The sequence below is a fragment of the Capra hircus genome, chromosome 1, assembly GCF_001704415.2.
Source record: "Capra hircus breed San Clemente chromosome 1, ASM170441v1, whole genome shotgun sequence".
In the NCBI taxonomy this organism is placed as follows: Eukaryota; Metazoa; Chordata; class Mammalia; order Artiodactyla; family Bovidae; genus Capra; species Capra hircus.
This window is the reverse complement of record NC_030808.1, coordinates 2,597,474-2,617,530: the sequence shown is the minus strand read 5'-3', so window position 1 is coordinate 2,617,530 and position 20,057 is coordinate 2,597,474. Positions and strand designations below refer to the sequence as shown.

The window sequence follows — 20,057 nt, the reverse complement described above, 5'->3', positions numbered from 1 at the left end:
CAAGGGGACAAAGATAACATAGTCCCGTTCTTCGATTATGATACCAAGCAGCCCAATAAAACTCTATGAGATGAGATTTGTGCAGGAGACATTTAAACTAGGTAAGTGCAAACTCCTGACTCAGAGATTAAAAGGGAAGAAGGAAAAGAACAAAACGGTAAGCATCTCTCACAGGCAACGCTTTTGTGAGCTCGAACGCAAACACCAGAGACCCACACGGCTGGAAACCTCAGCACTCATCAGTAAACTACGTGTCTGTATGCAGAGCCACAAGCAAGCGTGAAAGCCACTGGCTGAAAGCACAAAAGACACAGAGCGTGGCTGTGCAGGCTCACACCCGTCCAGTGCCAACCTAACAGCGGGAGGAGATGAACAGCAGAAAGATCAACTATATATTCTGACAAAGTCACACTGGTGAATCAGATGCATAAAATTTCCAATCTCAACATTTCCGACCTCTAGCTATCAGGCTGGTCTGTATCTCATTAAAGAAATTTTAAAAAGAGAATAAATTGTCACAAACTTTAATGGCCTCCTGACGGCTCTGTGGCTTCTTTTTTCCCGATTACAATATAACTCTGAAGGGTAGCCAATGAAAAGAATGTAGTATGCAGAATGACACAGACTTGAAGTATCTTTTTATGCTATACAAAACAAAACCTTTAAAAATTGGCAGTCCATTGATGATACTTAAAATGAGATAATAAAAATTAAGGTATTTCCCTGTGACTTCACTGGTGAATTCCACCAAGTATTTAAAGAATGAATGTTAACTCATCCCAAACTTTCAAAATATTGAAGAGGAGGAAACACTTCCAAACTCATGAGACCAAAATTACCCTGATACCAAAGTCAGATAAGGACACTGCAAGAGAATTACAGACCAATATCCCTGATGAAACAGACATAAAAGTCATCATCAAAATACTAGCAAACCAAATTCAATAGCACATTAAAAGTTTCAAAAAACATAATCAGGAGAATTTATCCCTGGACATAAGTACAATTCAACATATGCACATATGTGATATACCACATTAACAGAATGAAGGGGAAAAAACTTACAATCATCTCAACAGATGAAGGAAAAGCATTTGACAGAATTCAATATCAGTTCAGTTCAGTTCAGTTCAGTCGCTCAGGCGTGTCCGACTTCTTTGCGACCCCATGAATGGCAGCACGCCAAGCCTCCCTGTCCATCACCAACTCCAGACTCACGTTCATTGAGTCAGTGATGCCATCCAGCCATCTCATCCTCTGTCGTCCCCTTCTCCTCCTGCCCCCAATCCCTCCCAGCATCAGAGTCTTTTCCAATGAGTCAACTCTTCGCATGAGGTGGCCAAAGTACTGGAGTTTCAGCTTTAGCATCATTCCTTCCAAAGAAATCCCAGGGCTGATCTCCTTCAGAATGGACTGGCGACTTCATGATAAAAACTTTCAATGATTTAGGCACAGATGGATATCTGACAAGCCCTCAGCTAACATCATTTTCAACAGTGAGAAACTAAAAGCTTTTCCTCTAAGACCATGAACAAGACAAAGATGCCCACTCTTACCAGCTCTATTCAACACATTACTGGAAATCACACACAAAGCAATTAGGTAAGAAAAATAAATAAAAAGTATCCAAATCAGAAGAGAAGCAGCTAAATCCACTCTACGGATGAAATGATCTTATATACAGAAAACTCTAAAAACTCAACAACAACAAAAATGTGTTAGAACTACACACATAAAAATCACTTGCATTTCTATAAACTAACAATAAGCTATCCAAAATAGAAATTAAGAAGAAAACAATCCCATTTATAATAGCACTAAAAGGAATAAAATCCTTAGAAATAAATTTAAGCAAGGAGGTGAAAGGTCTGTACTTGAAGGCTACAAAGTCTCGATGGAAGAAACTGAAGAAACAAATAAATGGGAAAATATCCTATGTTTAGTAGAATTAATACTGTTAAAATGTCCCATAACTATTCGATACAATCTACACCCTCAGCGCAATCCCTTTGAAAATTCCAGAATTCTAGGCATTTTTCACAGAAATAGGGGAGAAGAATCTAAAATTCATATGGAACCACAAAGGATTCCAAATAAACAAAGCAATCTTGAGCATAAAAGAACAAAACTGAAGACATCACATGTCCTGATTTTAAAATATTTTACAAAGCTACAGTAATCAAAACAGTATGATATTTGCATTAAAAGTGGACATACAGGCCACTGGAACAAAATAGAGGGCCCAGAAATAAACCCATGTATGTGTGGTTAATTAATTTATGACAAAGGAGCCAAGAATATACAATGAACAAAGAATAGTCTCTTCAATAAATGATTTGAGGAAAACTAGATATCCACATTCAGAAGAATGAAACTGGACCCTTATCTCACACCATATATAAAAATCAACTCAAAACTGATTAACAACTTACATATAAGACCTGCAACTGGAAAACTCAAAGAAGAAAACATGGGGAAAAAACTTCCTTACCTTGGTCTGGGCAATGATTTTTTTGGTCTGACACAGCTAAGACAAGAAAAAATAAATAAGTGGGATCACATCAAACTAAAAAGGTTCTGTGTAACAAAGGAAACCATCACTAGAGTAAAGAGATGACCTATGAAGTTTTAAGAAAATATTTAAAAATCATTAGCAGAGGTTAATATTCAAAATATATAAAAAACTCAATACCAAACAAACAGAAGATATCCAAAATTTAAAATGAGCAAAGCACCGGAATAGTTATTCTCAAAAGAAGACATACATAGGGTCAACATTCATATGAAAAGGGCTTAATGTCACTCGTTATCTGAGAAATGGAAATCAAAATCACAATGACTTATCGCCTCACACCTGTTAGAATGGCTATTATCTAAAAGACAAAAGATAACAAGTGTTGGAAAGGATGCAGAGAAAAGGGAACCCATGCATTCCAAGTGAGAATTTGTAGAGCCATTATGGAAAACAACGGGGATATTTCACAACAAATTAAAAACAGAACTACCATATGAGCTAGTAATCCCACTTCTGGTTATACATCCAAAGAAAACGAAAGCTGGGCCTTAAAGAGATGTGCATACTCCCAAGTTCACTGCAGCATTATTCAAAATAGCCAAGATACGGAAATATGGAACACCCTAAGTGTCCAGCAGCAGATGACTGGATAAAGGAAATCAGGTTTTATATATGCGAGAAGGGAATGGCTGGCCACTCCAGTATTCCTGCCTGGAGAATTCCATGGACAGAGAAGCCAGAATGTGTATGGGCTTCTCCAGTGGTGCTAGTGGTCAAGAATCCACGGCCTTTGAAGGAAATGTAAGAGATACGGGTTCAACCACTGGGTCAGGAAGAGCCTATGGAGGAGGGCATGGCAACCCAGTCCAGTATTCTTGCCTGGAGAGAATCCTGTGGACAGAGGAGGCTGGCAGGCTAGTCCATAGGGTTGCAAAGAGTCAGACACAAGCAATTTAGCATTGCACGAATGGTATTCAGCCTTGAAAAAGAAGGGAGCTTGGTCTTGAAAAGAAGGCAGTTGTATCCTTTGCAACAACATGGATGAACTTGGGGACATTATATGCTAAACTGAAAAAGCCAGGCACGGAAAGACAAATACTGCATGATCTCACTTATGTGGAATCTACACGAGCTCAACTCAAAAGAACAGTAGAATGACAGTTGCTGGAGCAGGGGTGGCGAATATGGGGAGATGTTGATCAAAGAGTAAAGTTTCAGTTATACAGTATAATAAGATTTGGATATCTAACATACAACACAGTGACATAGTTAATAATATTGTATTGTAACTTGAAATTTGCTAAGAGAGCAGATCTTAAGTATCTGCACCACCATCAAAAAAGAAAAAGAGGTTCCTATGTTAAGTGACCTATGGTAATCGTTTCACAATGTAGACATAATATATATCAAAACACCATGTTGTATACCTTAAATATATACAATTCTTATTGGTCAATTATATCTCAGTGAAGCTGGGGAAAAACAAAAAGACAAGGTATTTGCAATAAAAAGCATAGGAAATAAACTTGAAAATTAATAAAAGTGTATGATTCAAAATAATGTAAAATAGTAAAATAGTGATCCATGCAACATCTTCAGTTCAAGAATTATGCTTCTGTCTCTTCAATACAGAAAACTAATCATTTTCACCTTTGTGAAGTATTATAGTACACTGTGTACCTAAGCCATATTTCTCGTATCATAAACATCTTTAAAAAGTGTGGATAACCAACAGGGACCTACTGTATAGCAGAAGGAATTCTGCTCAATATTTTGTAACAACCTAACTGGGAAAAGAATTTGATAAAGAATAGATACATGTATATGTAAAACGGAATCACTTTGTTGTACACCTGTGACTAACACAGTTAAGCAACTATACTCCAATATAAAATTAAAAGTTTAAAAATATGTAACAACCTTTTCAATAAACTTACAGAGTAAAATGTTTGTTTCTTTGTTTTTTCAATAAGATGTTTTAATCCTAGCCTGTCAATCAAAACATATAGTGATTCTAAGAGCCATCAAGAGCCACTGAGGAGTACAAAGACTTTGCAGAATGATGTTTAGTGAACACCTATTTTGTGCCTGAGGCTGGGGTATATGTAACTCCTCAGGAACTCAAAAAATTGGTAAGTGCACCCTGTATCCACACCTCTTCACACACCCAGTTTTCTCACTCTGCCTTGCAAACAAGCTCCAAATGTGCGTTCACAGATCCCCCCAGCTGACCTTGGACCTGTCTGCGTTCATCCCTTCCTAGTTCAGGTTGTCCCTCCCACTGGCAGCTCCAGGTATGCCGAGGGAAACAGCAGTTCTTATATCCACATTTGATTGCATGCATCATATTGGATGTGTGTGTCTACATCGTAAAGTTACACACCAACAAGCTGTATCCCTGCAAACAAGGAATGCATGTAAACTAGACAACTCAGAGAACGTGACATCATTTGGGGCCTCTGACTTTGTTAAGACCAGCTTAACTCGCTGGAAGTTTGCATTTCCCAGAATGGAAATCTGGAACGGAAAATGAAAAGATGTTCCAAGGTTATGCTGTAAAACCTCAGAAAGATCTGGGCCAGTGGACAGACAGGTTTCCTGATCTGACAGCTGCTCCTCTATCTGCTGGGACCTGCCATTTCAAAATTATCATCTGCAGTTGAATGCCTAAAGAGCAAGCTCACCAGGGATCGTACATCCTGGTGTGTTCACAGACGTGCCCTCAGCCTCTAGCACAGCACAGCACTAGACACAGGAATTCCGAGTTGAATGAATGGACCAAACTGTTACGATACTCAAGGAAACAGAGAACATCCAAAGAGGCTTGGGAAATAAAAATAATCAAAGAGACGCATCAGCAAATGAAAAAAGTGTCCAAGATTAAGAGGGAAGAAGGTGCTTACTTTTTTTTGTTTTTTTTTTGTTTGTTTATTTGTTTCCTAACTTTCTCAAGTTATTCTAGATCTTATTTTGTACTTCAGGGCTATTTGAGTTTGTTTTAAATATAAAAATCAGAATCAGCAAAAGTCCATCTCGACTGCTCACTTGGATAGTTGCCAGTGTCTCTTATGCCTCAATTTCTTTACCTATAAAATGAAGATAATAATTGTATCTACATCACAGAGTTATTAAAAGTTAAGTAAACTGGAAACCAGGGAGCACTATATAAGTGTTATCCATCAATATAATCAAACATCCATTCATTCATGTATTAGAGAAAAGGAGATGGAAGGAAGGGCATAGGCCGCCGGCAGCATGTACCTGCTTCCACTAAGCAGGGCTCAGCAAATACTTTCTGCAAAGGGACAGAGAGTAAATATTTTAGGCTTTCCAGGACATATGGTCTCTGTCACACCTACTCAACTCTGCCACTGCAGCGTGAAAGCTGCCAGAGGCAATACATGAATGAAAAAGCATGGCCGCATTCCAATAAAACTTTATTCATGGACACTGAAACTTGAATTTCATACGGTTTTCTCCCACCGCACAGTATTATTCTCCTTATGATTTTTTTCCAGCCAGTTAAAAAAACGTAAAACACACTCTTAGCTTAAGGGACTAACGAAAGAGGCAATAGCCGAGATGTGGACTTTGGGTCCTCGTTTGCTTACCCCTGTACTAAGCACGAGGCATACACACTTTGCCCAACTGCATTTTATAGTCATCTGAACCAGCCACTGACGATCAAAGTCCCTTGCCGTGGACGACAGACATTTAATCTCTTATTTCCAACCTGCAGAGAGAAAGAGAGATTTGAACCAAGATTTGATGAACTGTCCAACCTACTTAATGAGAACAAGCTTCAGTTTATCTATGTTAGCGCTGGTGTTCCTCTTTATAAATCAATTCTTAAAGTACACATTTATAACCATAAACGTCAGGCCTCCACTCTGAGTTTCGGGCTCTTCATTCTGTGGCCCACCACGCACTACATCCAACATGACAAATTTATTTCATTACTCTGGTAGTTAGGAATACTTCTAGCAGTGGGGGCGGTGGCGGGGGGGAAAAACCCTGGAACAGATCTCTTTTCTGTACAAGCTTCCTCATCTTAGATCCTTTTTATTATCTTATCAGAAACATTTTTTTAGAAGTTTCCCTGTCAGTCCAGTGTTTAAGACTTTGTGCTTCCACTGAAGGGGACATGACTTCGATAGCTGGTCAAGGAACTGAGATCCCACAAGCCGTACAACACAGCCAAATTTTTTTTTTTTTTTAAACTCAGAACAAGAGAAATTACTTTATAGTCTTTGAAACAAACACTTTGCAAAGCAAGAGAGACAGAACTGGTGAGTGAGTCCTCTGGTCTTGGTGGGAAGTCACATTACCCAATCTGAGTACCCAGCTCTCTACATACAGTATTCAGCTCAGTTCGGTCGCTCAGTCGTGTCCGACTCTGCGACCCCACGGACTGCAGCAAGCCAGGCCTCCCTGTCCATCACCAACTCCCGGAGCTCACTCAAACTCATGTTCATTGAGTTGGTGATGCCATCCAACCATCTCATCCTCTGTCATCCCCTTCTCCTCCCACCCTCAATCTTTCCCAGCATCAGGGTCTTTTCCAAATAAATGAGTCAGCTCTTCCCATCAGGTGGCCAAAGTATTGGAGTTTCAGTTCAGCATCAGTCCTTCCAATGAATATTCAGGACTGATTTCCTTTAGGATGGACTGGTTGGATCTCCCTGCAGTCCAAGGGACTCTAAAGAGTCTTCTCCAACACCACAGTTCAAAAGCATCAGTTCTTCGGCGCTCAGCTTTCTTTATAGTCCAACTCTCACATCCATACATGACTATTGGAAAAACCACAGCTTTAACTAGATGGACCTTTGTTGGCAAACTAATGTCTCTGCTTTTAATGGACACTATATTTTCCATCTTGATTAAATAACTCATGATGTAAAAGCAAAGCATTGCTTTAATACACTCAAATCACCAGGAGAACATATCTCCAAAGTATTTTGAGACCTTCACTAATTTTGTAAAACCTTTATACTATTATTACCAAAAATGACAACCCTTCACTCTTCTACTTTTTAGAAACACCCCTTCCAGTTTAAACTTGACCTTGATTTTGACTATTCCTGTGTACTGAAATGAGCTCATTTCATGAGAATCCTCTTCAAAGCAAGAATTAAGAACATGGGAACATCTACACAATCACAGATGTTGCAAGCATTAAGAATACCATTAAGAAGATTCCAGGAGGTGAATCATTACATTAGCTCAAAGGAAACTGTGATCCCTGGGATCCAATGCCACGAGTTAGTTTTTAGGCAACAACTTCATTACAGTTCCTGAAAAGGGAAAAAAAAAAAGACAAAAAACAAAGCAAAAAGACTTCCATCAATGTCTACTCAGTATCTGATCAAGTCTAGAGCTTTCTAAAAGAGACTCTGCAGGGATACAATGACAACCACCTGATAATAACAACTTTTGAACTGCATGCTGCTGAGTTCCAATGAATTTAAAAGTGGGTGCTTCTCAGTCTACTTTCATTATGTGAAAAGTGATGGCTAACTTTTAGGAGACGACAGAGGATGAGATGGCTGTACGGCATCACCGACTCAATGGACATGAGTTTGAGTAAGCTCCAGGAGTTGACGATGGACAGGGAGGCCTGGCGTGCTGCAGTCCATAGGGTTGAAAAGAGGCGAACAAAACTGAGCAACCAAACTGAACTAGACTTTTCTAAGATCAAAAGCAAAGCGCAAAGACTCCGGTAGCAAAGATTCTGGATCCTTTTTTCCAGAAGCATCTCTAATACCAGGCAAAGGGCCAGACATGGGCACTCACATCAGAGGGCCTCCTCTGACCCCCATCGGCAGCCATGGATGGATGCCAGCCCCAGCCCTCTCCAGAACACACCCAGTTACCCGGGCCCTAGTGCAAATCCCCTTCGAAGACTTTCCTGCTCCTGTCCCACCCAGGGTGGGGGCAGAGACTGTGCGCTCTACAGGGCACACAGCAGAGCAGGCCAGCCATCCACGCGGTTTGCAGAGCGAGCATGTTTATGTAGGTTGTGATGACCACGGTCCAAGAAGGAGCCGGGGTGGGAAGGTAATGATGAGCTATGGGTTGGAGGCTGGCTGCTCCTCACCTCCAGGATTCCTCCTGGTATATCAAGGAGTCAAATCTTTCTAAATCTGAACCCAATTTTCCTAGATCATTATGAAAGCTTATTTGTCAAGGGAGGAGACTAAAACATCTTTTATTTCATAATTTATTAGCGTGACTTACAACTTTTTATAAATTTCTATACTTAGACATAGGTTATACAAGCCTTCAGAGAAGGCAATAGCAACCCACTCCAGTACTCTTGCCTGGAGAATCCCATGGACGGAGGAGCCTGGTAGGCTGCAGTCCATGGGGTCGCTAAGACAGGAGTGAGCGACTTAGCAACAGCAGCAGCAGCATCCAAGCCTTCACGTGTCCTCTTGCTATGGACCAGCTCTTTCACAAAAAGGAACAATAGATATTTAAATTTTTTAAAAAGTGGCTAGGTATATAGGCCCACTCACAGAAATCATGAAAAGATCATTTTTAGTTGACTTATGATTTGTTTGCCTTGCTAAAAATGAATAACGAGGGAATCCCCTGGCAGCCCAGTGGTTAGGGCTCTGTGCTTTCACTGCTGAGGGTCCAGGTTCAATACCTGGCCAGGGAACTAAGATCCCACATCCCACAGGCTGTGTGGTGCCGTCAAAACAAGAAAAAGAATAATAAGGGCAGATTAAAAAGAGATGATCTGTGCACACGTGCACGCACGCACGCACACACACACACACACACACACACACACACACACACACACACACACACACACACACTGGAATATCACTCAGCCATGAAAAAGAATGAAGTCAAGCCACTTCCAGCAACAAGGCTGAACCTAGAGATTGCCATACTAAGTGAAGTAAGTCAGAGAAAGAAAAGCAACATACAATATCACTTAAACATGGGATCTAAAATACAACACAAATCTACAAAACAGAAACAGACTCACAGACAGAACAGATTTGTGACTGCCAAGGGGAGGGGGGTTGGGGGGGCATGGATTGGGAGTTTGGGATTAGCAGTTTATATATATACACACACACATATTTAGGCTGACCCGGTGGCTCAGCAGCAAAGAATCCACCTGCAATGCAGAAGACACAGGTTCGAAGACTGGGTCAGGAAGATCCCCTGGAGGAGGGCATGGCAGCCCACTCCAGTATTCTTGCTTGGAAAATCCCATGGATAGAGGAGCCTGGAGGCTTCATTTAAAAAATCCACAAGAAACCTATGAATGTTCTTTAAAATATATATATATAAAGAGAACAATGAAAAGCAATAGGATGCCTGGGTCAATTTATATCCTCTTCTGGAGCTGCTATTCAGGTGTGGCTACTCCACGAGCCCTCACCTCGCCAGCAGCAGCCTCTACTCCAGCCAGGAGATACCCAGGAGAGACACACGCTCCTACCACCCCAACAGTGACATCAGGCTTTATAAAACATGCATGCAGCCAATCCCCTGGGTTCCACATGGATGATTCCCCTTCACCAGCCCTAAGGTCATGGCTAATGCATATCTGGATTCTTTACGGGGGAGAATTTCAGTACCTGAAGATCAGCTGCTCAAGGGACTTCCAAATCAGCATTCTGCAGAGCTGACAGTGTTTGTTTGAACGTTGATTATCATAAAAAGTCAGCTTGAGAAGCGATCTTCATGGAAACTGAGCCAGCATTTAGAATGCCCCTATCTTGCCTGTCTTTACCACTATTTAATATAAAATTACCATGTGTCCTACATTTTCCAAGACAGCTCCAATCTCATGTGTTTTATTACATTAAATTAATAAATGGGCTTGTACTGAATTTTTTAATTTTTCTTCTTTTTTTGATATTTTTCAAATGGTATACCATCAAGCACCTCAGAAAAAAATAAAACTTCCTTAAACATATATCAAGATACGTATATATTACATCCACATAAAAATCTGCTCATGAATGTTTCTGGCATCTTTATTCATAATTGCCAAACCCTGGAAGTAACCAAGACATTCTTTACTATGTGACTGGATAAATAAACTAGGGTACACCATACAATAGAATATCATTCAGCGCTAAAGAGAAATGAGCTATCAAACCACAAAAAGACACAGAAGAGCCTGAAATGCATAAAGCAAGATGATAGGAAAAGGCTACATACCACATGATTCCAATTATATGACATTCTGAATGTGAATGTGAAGTCACTCAGTCGTGTCCGACTCTTTGCGACCCCATGGACTGTAGCCTACCAGGCTCCTCTGTCCATGAGATTTTCCAGGCAATAGTGCTGGAGTGGATTGCCATTTCCTTCTCCAAGGGATCTTCCCAACCCAGGGATCGAACCTGGGTCTCCCCGCATCGTAGACAGACGCTTTACCGTCTGCGCCACCAGGGAAGTCCATATGACATTCTGGAAAAAGCAAAACTACAGGGACAATAAAAAGACAGAGATGGCCAGAGACTGGGGAGGAGACGGGTAGTTAGGTGGAGCACAGAGGACATTCAGGGCAGTGAAACTCGCCTGCAGGATACCATAACGCTGGATACAGAACATTACACATTTGTCCAAACTCCCAGAATGTGGAACACAAAGAATGTACAACCACGGGCTCCGCGTGATAACGACGTGTTGAAACAGGTTCACAGATTCGGGTTCACAAATGTACCACTCTGGGGCGGGGGATGGAGGGGAAGGTGTTGATGTGTTGATGATGAAAAAGGCTGGGGATTAGGGCAGCGATGAGGGGCAAGAGGTGTGTGGAACTCTGAGCTTTCTGCTCAGTTTTGCTGTGACCCCAAAACCACTGTGAAGAAATGCAGTTCATTCACACACACACGAGTCGATTCAGGGCTCACCATGCCAATGACTGGGCCACCAGCACTGGACAATCACCCCTCCACATCCTCACTTTGTAAGCCTTGGGTTTCTTCTTCCACGGTGTGGAGTGATCCCAGTTCTTACCCACCAGCTACAGACCTTATTTGCAAACGAATAAGACTGAGCTGTCTGTCTGGAGATGGCCCTGCTTCTCAAGGGGCTACTTCCAGCGAAGTAACAACCCAACACAGATCACCGTTCACCTCCAGAGCGAAGCTGGTCCCTGGGGCAGGGATGCAGGCATTGTGTCGGTAAGAAGGGCTTTCTCAAGAACAGCAGGGAGAGGCAGGGGTTATCCAAACACGGCAAGTCACCCAAGATGCCGAAGAGGCAGACAGGAGATCCTTCCTTTATTTTCTAGGACAGGAGAAGTGACTCTTCAACCCAACTGAAAAAGCAAATGTGATAACATCTCTCTACATAAATGAACTTACCGAGAGGATAAGAGGGTAGCAAAAGGTGGCAGACAGGAGAATAAATACTGACTGAGACATCCACCTTGGGGAGGGGACACGCGTTCCCTTGGCTGTCAGCTGAAAATGTTTGCTATCCGAATTTGAGAGGTTACCAAAAGGACGCGGGATGCACAGAATTCATTAACAGCTATCTGTGAGAGGATGTCCTAATTAGAGAAACAACATGTTACATGCCTGCATCAGCTTGCCAGCAAAGAGGGCCTGGGCAGAGGCGGGGAGCCTTATAAACCGAAGGAAAATTAGACAGGCGAGTGGAGTGCAAATAGATGGAGCATTCTCCCCTCTGTATTTAAAATTCAACAGCAATATGCCTTTTTTTTCCCCCCTCTCCTTAACGGCTGCGAAATTGATTGGGATACAGGCTAATAGAGGTCCCCAAGGTGCTAAGTGAAATTAGAGGAAGTCCTATAATTACAGCTAGCAGTTAATTATTATATGATGGGAATTGTAATCAAAGTAACAGATACACTATTATTTTCCATCTTCTCTGCAAAACACGACTAACGGAGTCTCTTTAGAGGAGGAGAGAAGCCAGTTTTGTAGTTCAAGTATGTCGCTTACTGTCAAACGCAAATAAAATCCAAGCAAGAAGTTCCCGCAGGTGACGGGCCCATGGCCTCAACCTCTATTCTTCCACGCCTTTCCCACACAAGCGCTTCTAGTCCTTCAACCCATTGCTAGTTCCCTATGCCCTGAGTGGAGGTAACTAAGCCCAGGCACCAGAGAGAAGCCTGCAGACAGCAAACAGGAAAAGCCTGCACACCACAAGAGAGAAAAAAAAGATCGATATAAAATCAGGCAGGGTCTGTGTTCCATCCAGCTAAAGATCTGTGACGCTACAAGGAAAGGGTCATAAATGGAAACTAGGATCGTTGGGGTATCTTCCATGCACTAGGCAGAGTGTTTGCCTTTTAAGAGATATTATCGCTCAACAAAGCACTATCATGCTTGCTTCTAAATGTCATTTAATATGACAAAAACTAAGGCAGGGAAGTTGGCTTGGCCAAAGCCACACAGACAGGACCAAGTTCTTACACAGGTCTTTTTGCACCAAAACGCACTGTTAAGAGGATGTGGAAGAAAGGGAACCTCACACACTGTTGATGGGTATGTAAGTTGTAGCTGATGTGGAAAACAGTACAGAGATTTCTCAACGAAGCAAAAACAGAGCCACCATATGATCCAGCAGTCCCATTCCTAGATATATGTAAAAAAAAAAAAAAGAAAAGAAAAAAAGAAACACACACACACACACCCCAAAACACTAATACAAAAAGATACCTGCACTCCAACGCACGTGGCAGCATTATCTACAATAGCCAAGATACAGAAGCAACCCAAGTGTCCACCAAGAGATGAATAACTGAGCAGATGTGGTACATACTCACAATGGAATATTACTCAGCTCTAAGAAAGAATGAAATCTCACCGTGCGCAACAACATGGGTGGACTGAGGAGCATTATAGTACCGGAAGTAAATCAGACAGTTTTAGAAAAACAAATACTGGATGACATCACTGATAGGTTGAACCTAAAAAATACAACTAACAAATATAATAATAAAAAGGAAAAAGACTCACAGATGTAGAGAACAAACGTGGTTACCAATGGGATCAAGAAAGTGAGGAGGAGCAAGACAGGGATGGGGAATTAGGAGGCACAAACTATCATGGATAAAATAAGATATAAGGATACACTGTACAACACAGGGAATATAGCCAATATTTTATAATAACTATAAATGGAGTATAAACTTTAAAATTGTGAATCACTATATTGTACACTTGCAACTTATGTAATACTATACATCAACTATAGTCAACAAAAAGTTAAAATAATTTTTAAAGCATTGTCAACGGTCCATGCATTTTTTTTTTTTTTTTGCTTTCTTTCTCTCTTCTCTTTTCCTCCCCCTTTTCTCCATTCTTCTGGAAAAAAGAAATAAAGATCAATATATAAACATCTTTATACCTGCCACCTGAAAGGAACACGTTACATTTTGCCAGATTTGCTTCAATTAGCTTTTTTTTAAACTAGAAATTAAGTCGCTCAGTCGTGTCCAACTCTGCGACCTCGTGGACTATAGAGTCCATGAAATTCTCCAGGCCAGAATATTGGAGTAGGTAGCCATTCCCTTCTCCAGGGGATCTTCCCAAGCCAGGGATACAACCCAGGTCTCCCACATTGCAGGTGGATTCTTTACCAGCTGAGCCACCAGGGAAGCCCAAGAATACTGGAGTGGGTAGCCTATCCCTTCTCCAGTGGATCTTTCTGACCCAAGAACAGAACCGGCTCTCCTGCATTGCAGGCAGATTCTTTACCAGCTGAGCTACCGCTGAAGCCCACAAATTGCCCAGAAAGCTCAATGTCATTTCCTCTAAAATGAATCAGAAATCATATTAACCTATCCTCTTTGTCAATGTTTAGACAAACAAAAGGTCAGCAAGCGGTCTTACCACTTGTAAACTATACCAATGTAAAAATTTAAAGCACTCCTTAGCAGCAATTTGGACTCATTATTCCTACTCTTCAGAACACCGTGTGAACTACCCGACTACCTTCGGCTCATACTGTAGATCTCGACACGGTGTCTCGAATGTAAAGTAGTTCGATCACATGGACCAGAACAGCTTTGGGTTTCCCAGAATGTCCAACATCCCCTGCCAGCAGTGAGGTGACAGGACCAAGACTCGATGAAACCTCGTTCAAATTACAATTTATGACTCTTCCATGGCTGGGCGCCAACACTCCACGTTCTAAATCTGTTGAGGGAAGTCTGACCCGTCAAAGGCAGCTCTGTGTAAAACAAACCTCTCCCTACAGAAAGAAACTCTTTCATTCCACTCCAGAAGTCAGAATGTGAAGATGCTGGGGCTGCTTTCTGGCAGGGAGAGTGAAAACCTCTTGGAAGGAAAGGACCCGAGAGGTAGATCAGAAGAGGCAGAGGCAACAGGTTTCAACAGACACTGACTCGGAACAAAGGGAAGGCAGGCTTTTTTCACTGCTGACTTGCAGAGTAAAAGCACCAGAAAGTTCCTGATAAACCTCTAAGCAAGCTCCAGCCAGTGTGCAGATGGAAACATATTCTGAGCCCCTCCTATTGGCCTGGGAGAGCAGTCACCAATGTCTCTTCTTGCCCCGCCATCCCCCCACCAATCCCACCCCCACCTAATGCCCAGAAAGGGGACCCAGGGTCACAGGAAGTGCCCAATCTCTGCAAGCGAATGTCAATTTTCAGGGAAAAGAGAACGTCTTTGTTCTTTAAAACCAGGGTGGAAATTGGGTTGAAATGACAACATACACTCACTCATTTGAGCCCACAAAGGAAGCACCTGTTTTCACGATGGCCTGGAAATGTTCTAAACAATCTTACTTTTTAACGCTGTCCTTCTGAATGAGTAACTATTGGGGGAGGTGGGCCTCCGAGAGTCTGGGGCTGCCTTCCCACTCAGGGGGAATGGTTTACGTGACTGGTGGAAACGTGCAGATTCTTTAAATAAACCAGCATGTAATTTTAATCCACTTAAAAAATGAAAACAAATACAGCCCTAGGAAGAAGTCTACATGCTTCCGATTCTCCCTCACATCCAAACACCTAAGCCTGTGGCCGACACACAGGTAAATGGTGGAAGTGTCCTCACTGCTAAATTCTTGCTGCATGTGTGCGTGGCATGCTAAGTCGCTTCACTCATGTACGCCTTTTTGCAACCCTATGGACTGTAGCCCACTAGGCTCCCATGTCCATGGGATTCTCCAGGCAAGAATACTGGAACGGGTTACCATGCCCTTCTCCAGGGGATCCTCCTGACCCAGGGATCGTACCTACATCTCTTATGCCTCCTTCATTGGCATGCAGGTTCTTTACAACTAGGGCCACCTGTGGGCAAGCTCACTTACTTCAGTCGTGTCTGACTCTTTGCGACCCCATGGACTGTAGCCTGCCAGGCTCCTCTGTCCATGGGATTCTCCAGGCGAGAATACTGGAGTGGGTTGCCATTCACTTCTCCAGGGGATCTTCCTGACCCAGGGGTTGAACCTGGGTCTTCTATATTGCAGGCAGATTCCTTATCCCTGAGCCACTGGAGAAGCCCAGATTCTTGCTGAGGCAACTTCCAAGCAACATTCACTGTTCCTAGGTCTGAAGATTACTTGGTGTTGCCTCAGTGTAGGAGAAAAGTTGTACCAATTACAATAACCAGGGCATTAGCCATTTGGGATAACTCGGTGTGATGTGAAACTATGGAGCTGATCACTTACCCCATGTCACTGACAAAGAAAAACAGAAACAGAAACATCAGCATGTCTTGTCCCCAAGCTCTATCTTTTCTCAAACAATTAAAGACACTCTACTAGTCATTGCGAAGAACTAGCAAAGCCAACATTAATTCCACGAGTTGGAAGTGGATGCTTTCCTCGTTAATACTTTCTCACTTCCCCATTAATACTAAGTCTGCTAATAAGTACTTCTTGATGTCATTGAGTCACTAAGTTGTGTCCGACTCTTCTGCAACAGCATGGACTACAGCCCATGAGGCTTCTCTGTCCATGGATTTCCCAGACTAGAACAATGGAATGGGTTGCCATTTCTTTCTCCAGGGGATCTTCCTGACCCAGGGATCGAACCGGGTCTCCTGCATTGGCAGATGGATTCTTTACCACTGAGCCACCAGGGAAGCCCAATAAAAAGTACTAACTTTCTATTATTATAGATCTTTAACATTTTAGACATGACATTGATATGATATGTCTATAAAACAATGAAATTATTTTTTATACCTGCTTGGATAAGAACTGTCTTTAAAATTTCAACCAGCATATCCTTAAATTCTTTGTACCATTTCAAACTAGAGTGGATTTAGGGTACATAACAAAATGCTAAACAAAGAATAAATTAAAGTTTAGGTCAACTAGATGAAATCATTGTATCCAATATATTACTGCTTCAAATCCCAAGGCAAAGAAAGGAAATTGCTTCCTCTGACAGGAAGAATGACTTATTTGGATCCACTAGGGGAAAGAAAATATTTCCTTCCATCTAAATCAGCCTGCATCCAAAAGTTTCTATTTCCCATAACAAAGGTTGCAAAATGTGAAAGTCTTAAAAAATTGAGGATTTTTATGTCTTGAGAATGTGCTACACAGCCCAAGAGAAGAGTAAAGCACAGCAATTAAAAAGAGGTGTTATCTGAAATTGTCCAAACTTAAATTCACCGTGACATTCAGGGTTATTAAAAGCCATTATGATACTTAACTTTGATTTTATAAAAACAAAGTGAGTTGCCCCCTGCACAAGTAGGAATGTTCTTTCCCTGGGTCATCAAAGACAAGATACCTGCTCATAAAGGTCTCTCACAAATTTTATTTATCCCCTGAACTCAAATAAAGCTCATTTAACTTTTCCCTTGAAATACAGACCTTTCTCAATACATGCAGACACAATTTCATTGACTTTTAATGGCTTTTGATCATGTTCTCACATACATATGCATTCAAATACCCTGGTTTACAAAAGACAGGTAAGTCCACATGCCTGCCACACAGTATTATTTGTAATACGAATTGGAAATTCCAAATGTTTAGAGAATTGGAAAAAAGGTAAGGAAACCACTCTTTTTTTACTTCTAAATTAGAGAAGTGACAGCAGGTACTAAAATAGAAGCTCCAAGGGGCAAGATCTCAATGAATTTCACTCATATATCCTGAGTGCCTAAAAGTTAAAGTGAAGTTGCTCAGTCGTGTCCAACTCTTTGCGACCCCATGGACTGTAGCCTTCCAGGCTCCTCAGTCCATGGAAATTTTCCAGGCAAGTGTACCGGAGTGGGTTGCCATTTCCTCCTCCAGGGTATCTCCCGAGCCAGGGATTGAACCCAGGTCTCCCACATTGCAGGCAGACGCTTTACAGGCTGAGCCACCAGGGAAGCCCACAAATACCTTTCAAATAATATAATAATACTGGATGATATAAAATTCAGTTTAATTCAGTATAATTCTACTTCTGCTTTATTGACTACACCAAAGCCTTTGACTGTGTGGATCACAACAGACTGTGGAAAATTCTGAGAGAGATGGGAATACCAGACCACCTGACCTGCCTCTTGAGAAATCTGTATGCAGGTGAAGAAGCAACAGTTAGAACTGGGCATGGAACAACAAACTGGTTCCAAATCGGGAAAGGAGTATGTCAAGGCTGTATATTGTCACCCTGCTTATTTAACTTATATGCAGAGCGCATCATGCCAAATGCCAGGCTGGATGAAGCACAAACTGGAATCAAGATTGCTGGGAGAAATATCAATAACCTCAAATACACACATAACAACACCCTTATAGCAGAAACCGAAGAAGAACTAAAAGGCCTCCTGATGAAAGTGAAAGAGGAAAGTGAAAAAATTGACTTAAAACTCAACATTAAGAAAACTAAGATCATGGCATCCAGTCTCATCCCTTCATGGCACACAGATGGGCAAACAATGCAAACGGTGACAAGCTTTATTCGGGGTGGGGGGGCTCCCAAATCCCTGCAGACGGCGACTGCAGCCATGAAATTAAAAGACACTTGCTCCTTGGAAGAAAAGCTATAACCGACCTAGACAGCATATTAAGAAGCAGAGACTACTCTGTCAACAAAGGTCCGTCTAGTCAAGGCTATGGCTTTTCCAGTAGTCAATTTACGGATGTGAGAGTTAGACTATAAGGAAAGCTGAGTGCAGAAGAATTGATGCTTTTGAACTGTGGTGTTGGAGAAGACTCTTGAGTGTCCCTTGGACTGCAAGGAGATCCAGCCAGTCCATCCTAAAGGAAATCAGTCCTGAATATTCATTGGAAGGACTGATGCTGAAGCTGAAACTCTAATACTTTGGCCACCTGATGTGAAGAACTGACTCATTAGAAAAGACCGTGATGCTGGGAAAGATTGAAGGCAGGAGGAGAAGGGGACGACAGAGGATAAGATGGTTGGATGGCATCACCAACTTGATGGACATGAGTTTGAGTAAACTCCTGGAGTTGGTGATGGACAGGGAGGCCTGGCGTGCTGTGGTCCATGGGGTTGCAAAGAGTCGGACATGACTGTGCAACTGAACTAAATTCAGTATCAATTTGATATCAAATTTCATGATATAAAATTCAATGAGATGTTACATTGAATAATATAGATATGTTCAATATGTTATATTGAACATTAAAAGATGGATGTTTTTCTTACTCCATTTTACAGATAAAGAAACTGAGCTTCAGAGAACCAAGTTACCAAGGTCATGCAGCTAGTTAGTGGGGAAATGTGGCCTTCCAGCCTTTGCCCTCCCCTTTTCTCCTTCTTGCCATTCTGTCACTGTACCCTTGCCGTCCAAAGACCTCAACAATCGAAGTTCTTGGCCCTAGAACTGGAATCGCTGAACAATCAGTATGAATTTTTTTTCAAGTCTAAGTTAAGAAAACAAAAAGTAAAAAAGGGCATATAGAAAGTCAAATTCAAATGCATTCATTTCATTCAAAGGCATGAATTAAAATACTTCTTAAGGTAAATATTGACTGGCCAGGTATCCAACTAGCCCTGGTTTTAATTAGTGTTACAACCAGCTCTTCATTACCTACAGACAAACTAGCATTTCTGTGCTTCTTCCTCAGTCGGCTGCCTCGACCTGAAACTTCAACTGGGAAAAGCTGGAGGCTAAGACAAGTCCAAAAAGGTATGGGCTCCACTTTCGTAATGCAACAGAGAGCCAAACAGATACAATGGTGAATTGTTCCTTGATTGGGATACGGTAGCCCTGCCAATCCCTGCCTCCCACCAACTCCGCCTTCTAGAGAGCCTGCCTGGGCGTGTCTTGGGCCACCCAAAGCACAAATGATTCCAGCATCCCAGCAAGAGCCAGGTAGACCAGAGGTGCAAACACGACCCCACATGGCCCAACAGACTCCAACTTAAAAACCTGGAATTGAGACACTGGGAGAGTCTGCAAAGCCCTGAATGGGAGCAACACTGTATTAAGTCAAGGCCGTATGACTGTCAGTAAACCTGAGAATCAGAGCAACCAGATCAAGCAAGGAAGTCACTCTGCTAGTAGAGGTTTAAAAAAAAAAACAAAAACAAAAACAGCAGAGCCTCGTAGAGAAAAGCAAAACTTACAGACTACATGGGCCTCTGAAGAAT

At 41.9% G+C, this 20,057-nt stretch overlaps 1 protein-coding gene across 2 annotated transcripts in view; it reads right to left on the bottom strand.

Moving 5' to 3' along the window:
- Positions 1 to 20,057, bottom strand: part of TIAM1 (T-cell lymphoma invasion and metastasis 1) — a 462,470-nt gene that overhangs the window by 270,127 nt on the left and 172,286 nt on the right. The window contains exon 3 of one of the 2 annotated variants that reach the window (XM_018048483.1): positions 6,127 to 6,248. The exons of the other annotated variant lie outside the window; for it this stretch is intronic. The gene's annotated coding sequence lies outside the window, so the exon portion shown is untranslated. The remainder of the gene's footprint in view (positions 1 to 6,126; positions 6,249 to 20,057) is intronic. 2 annotated transcript variants of the gene reach the window in all.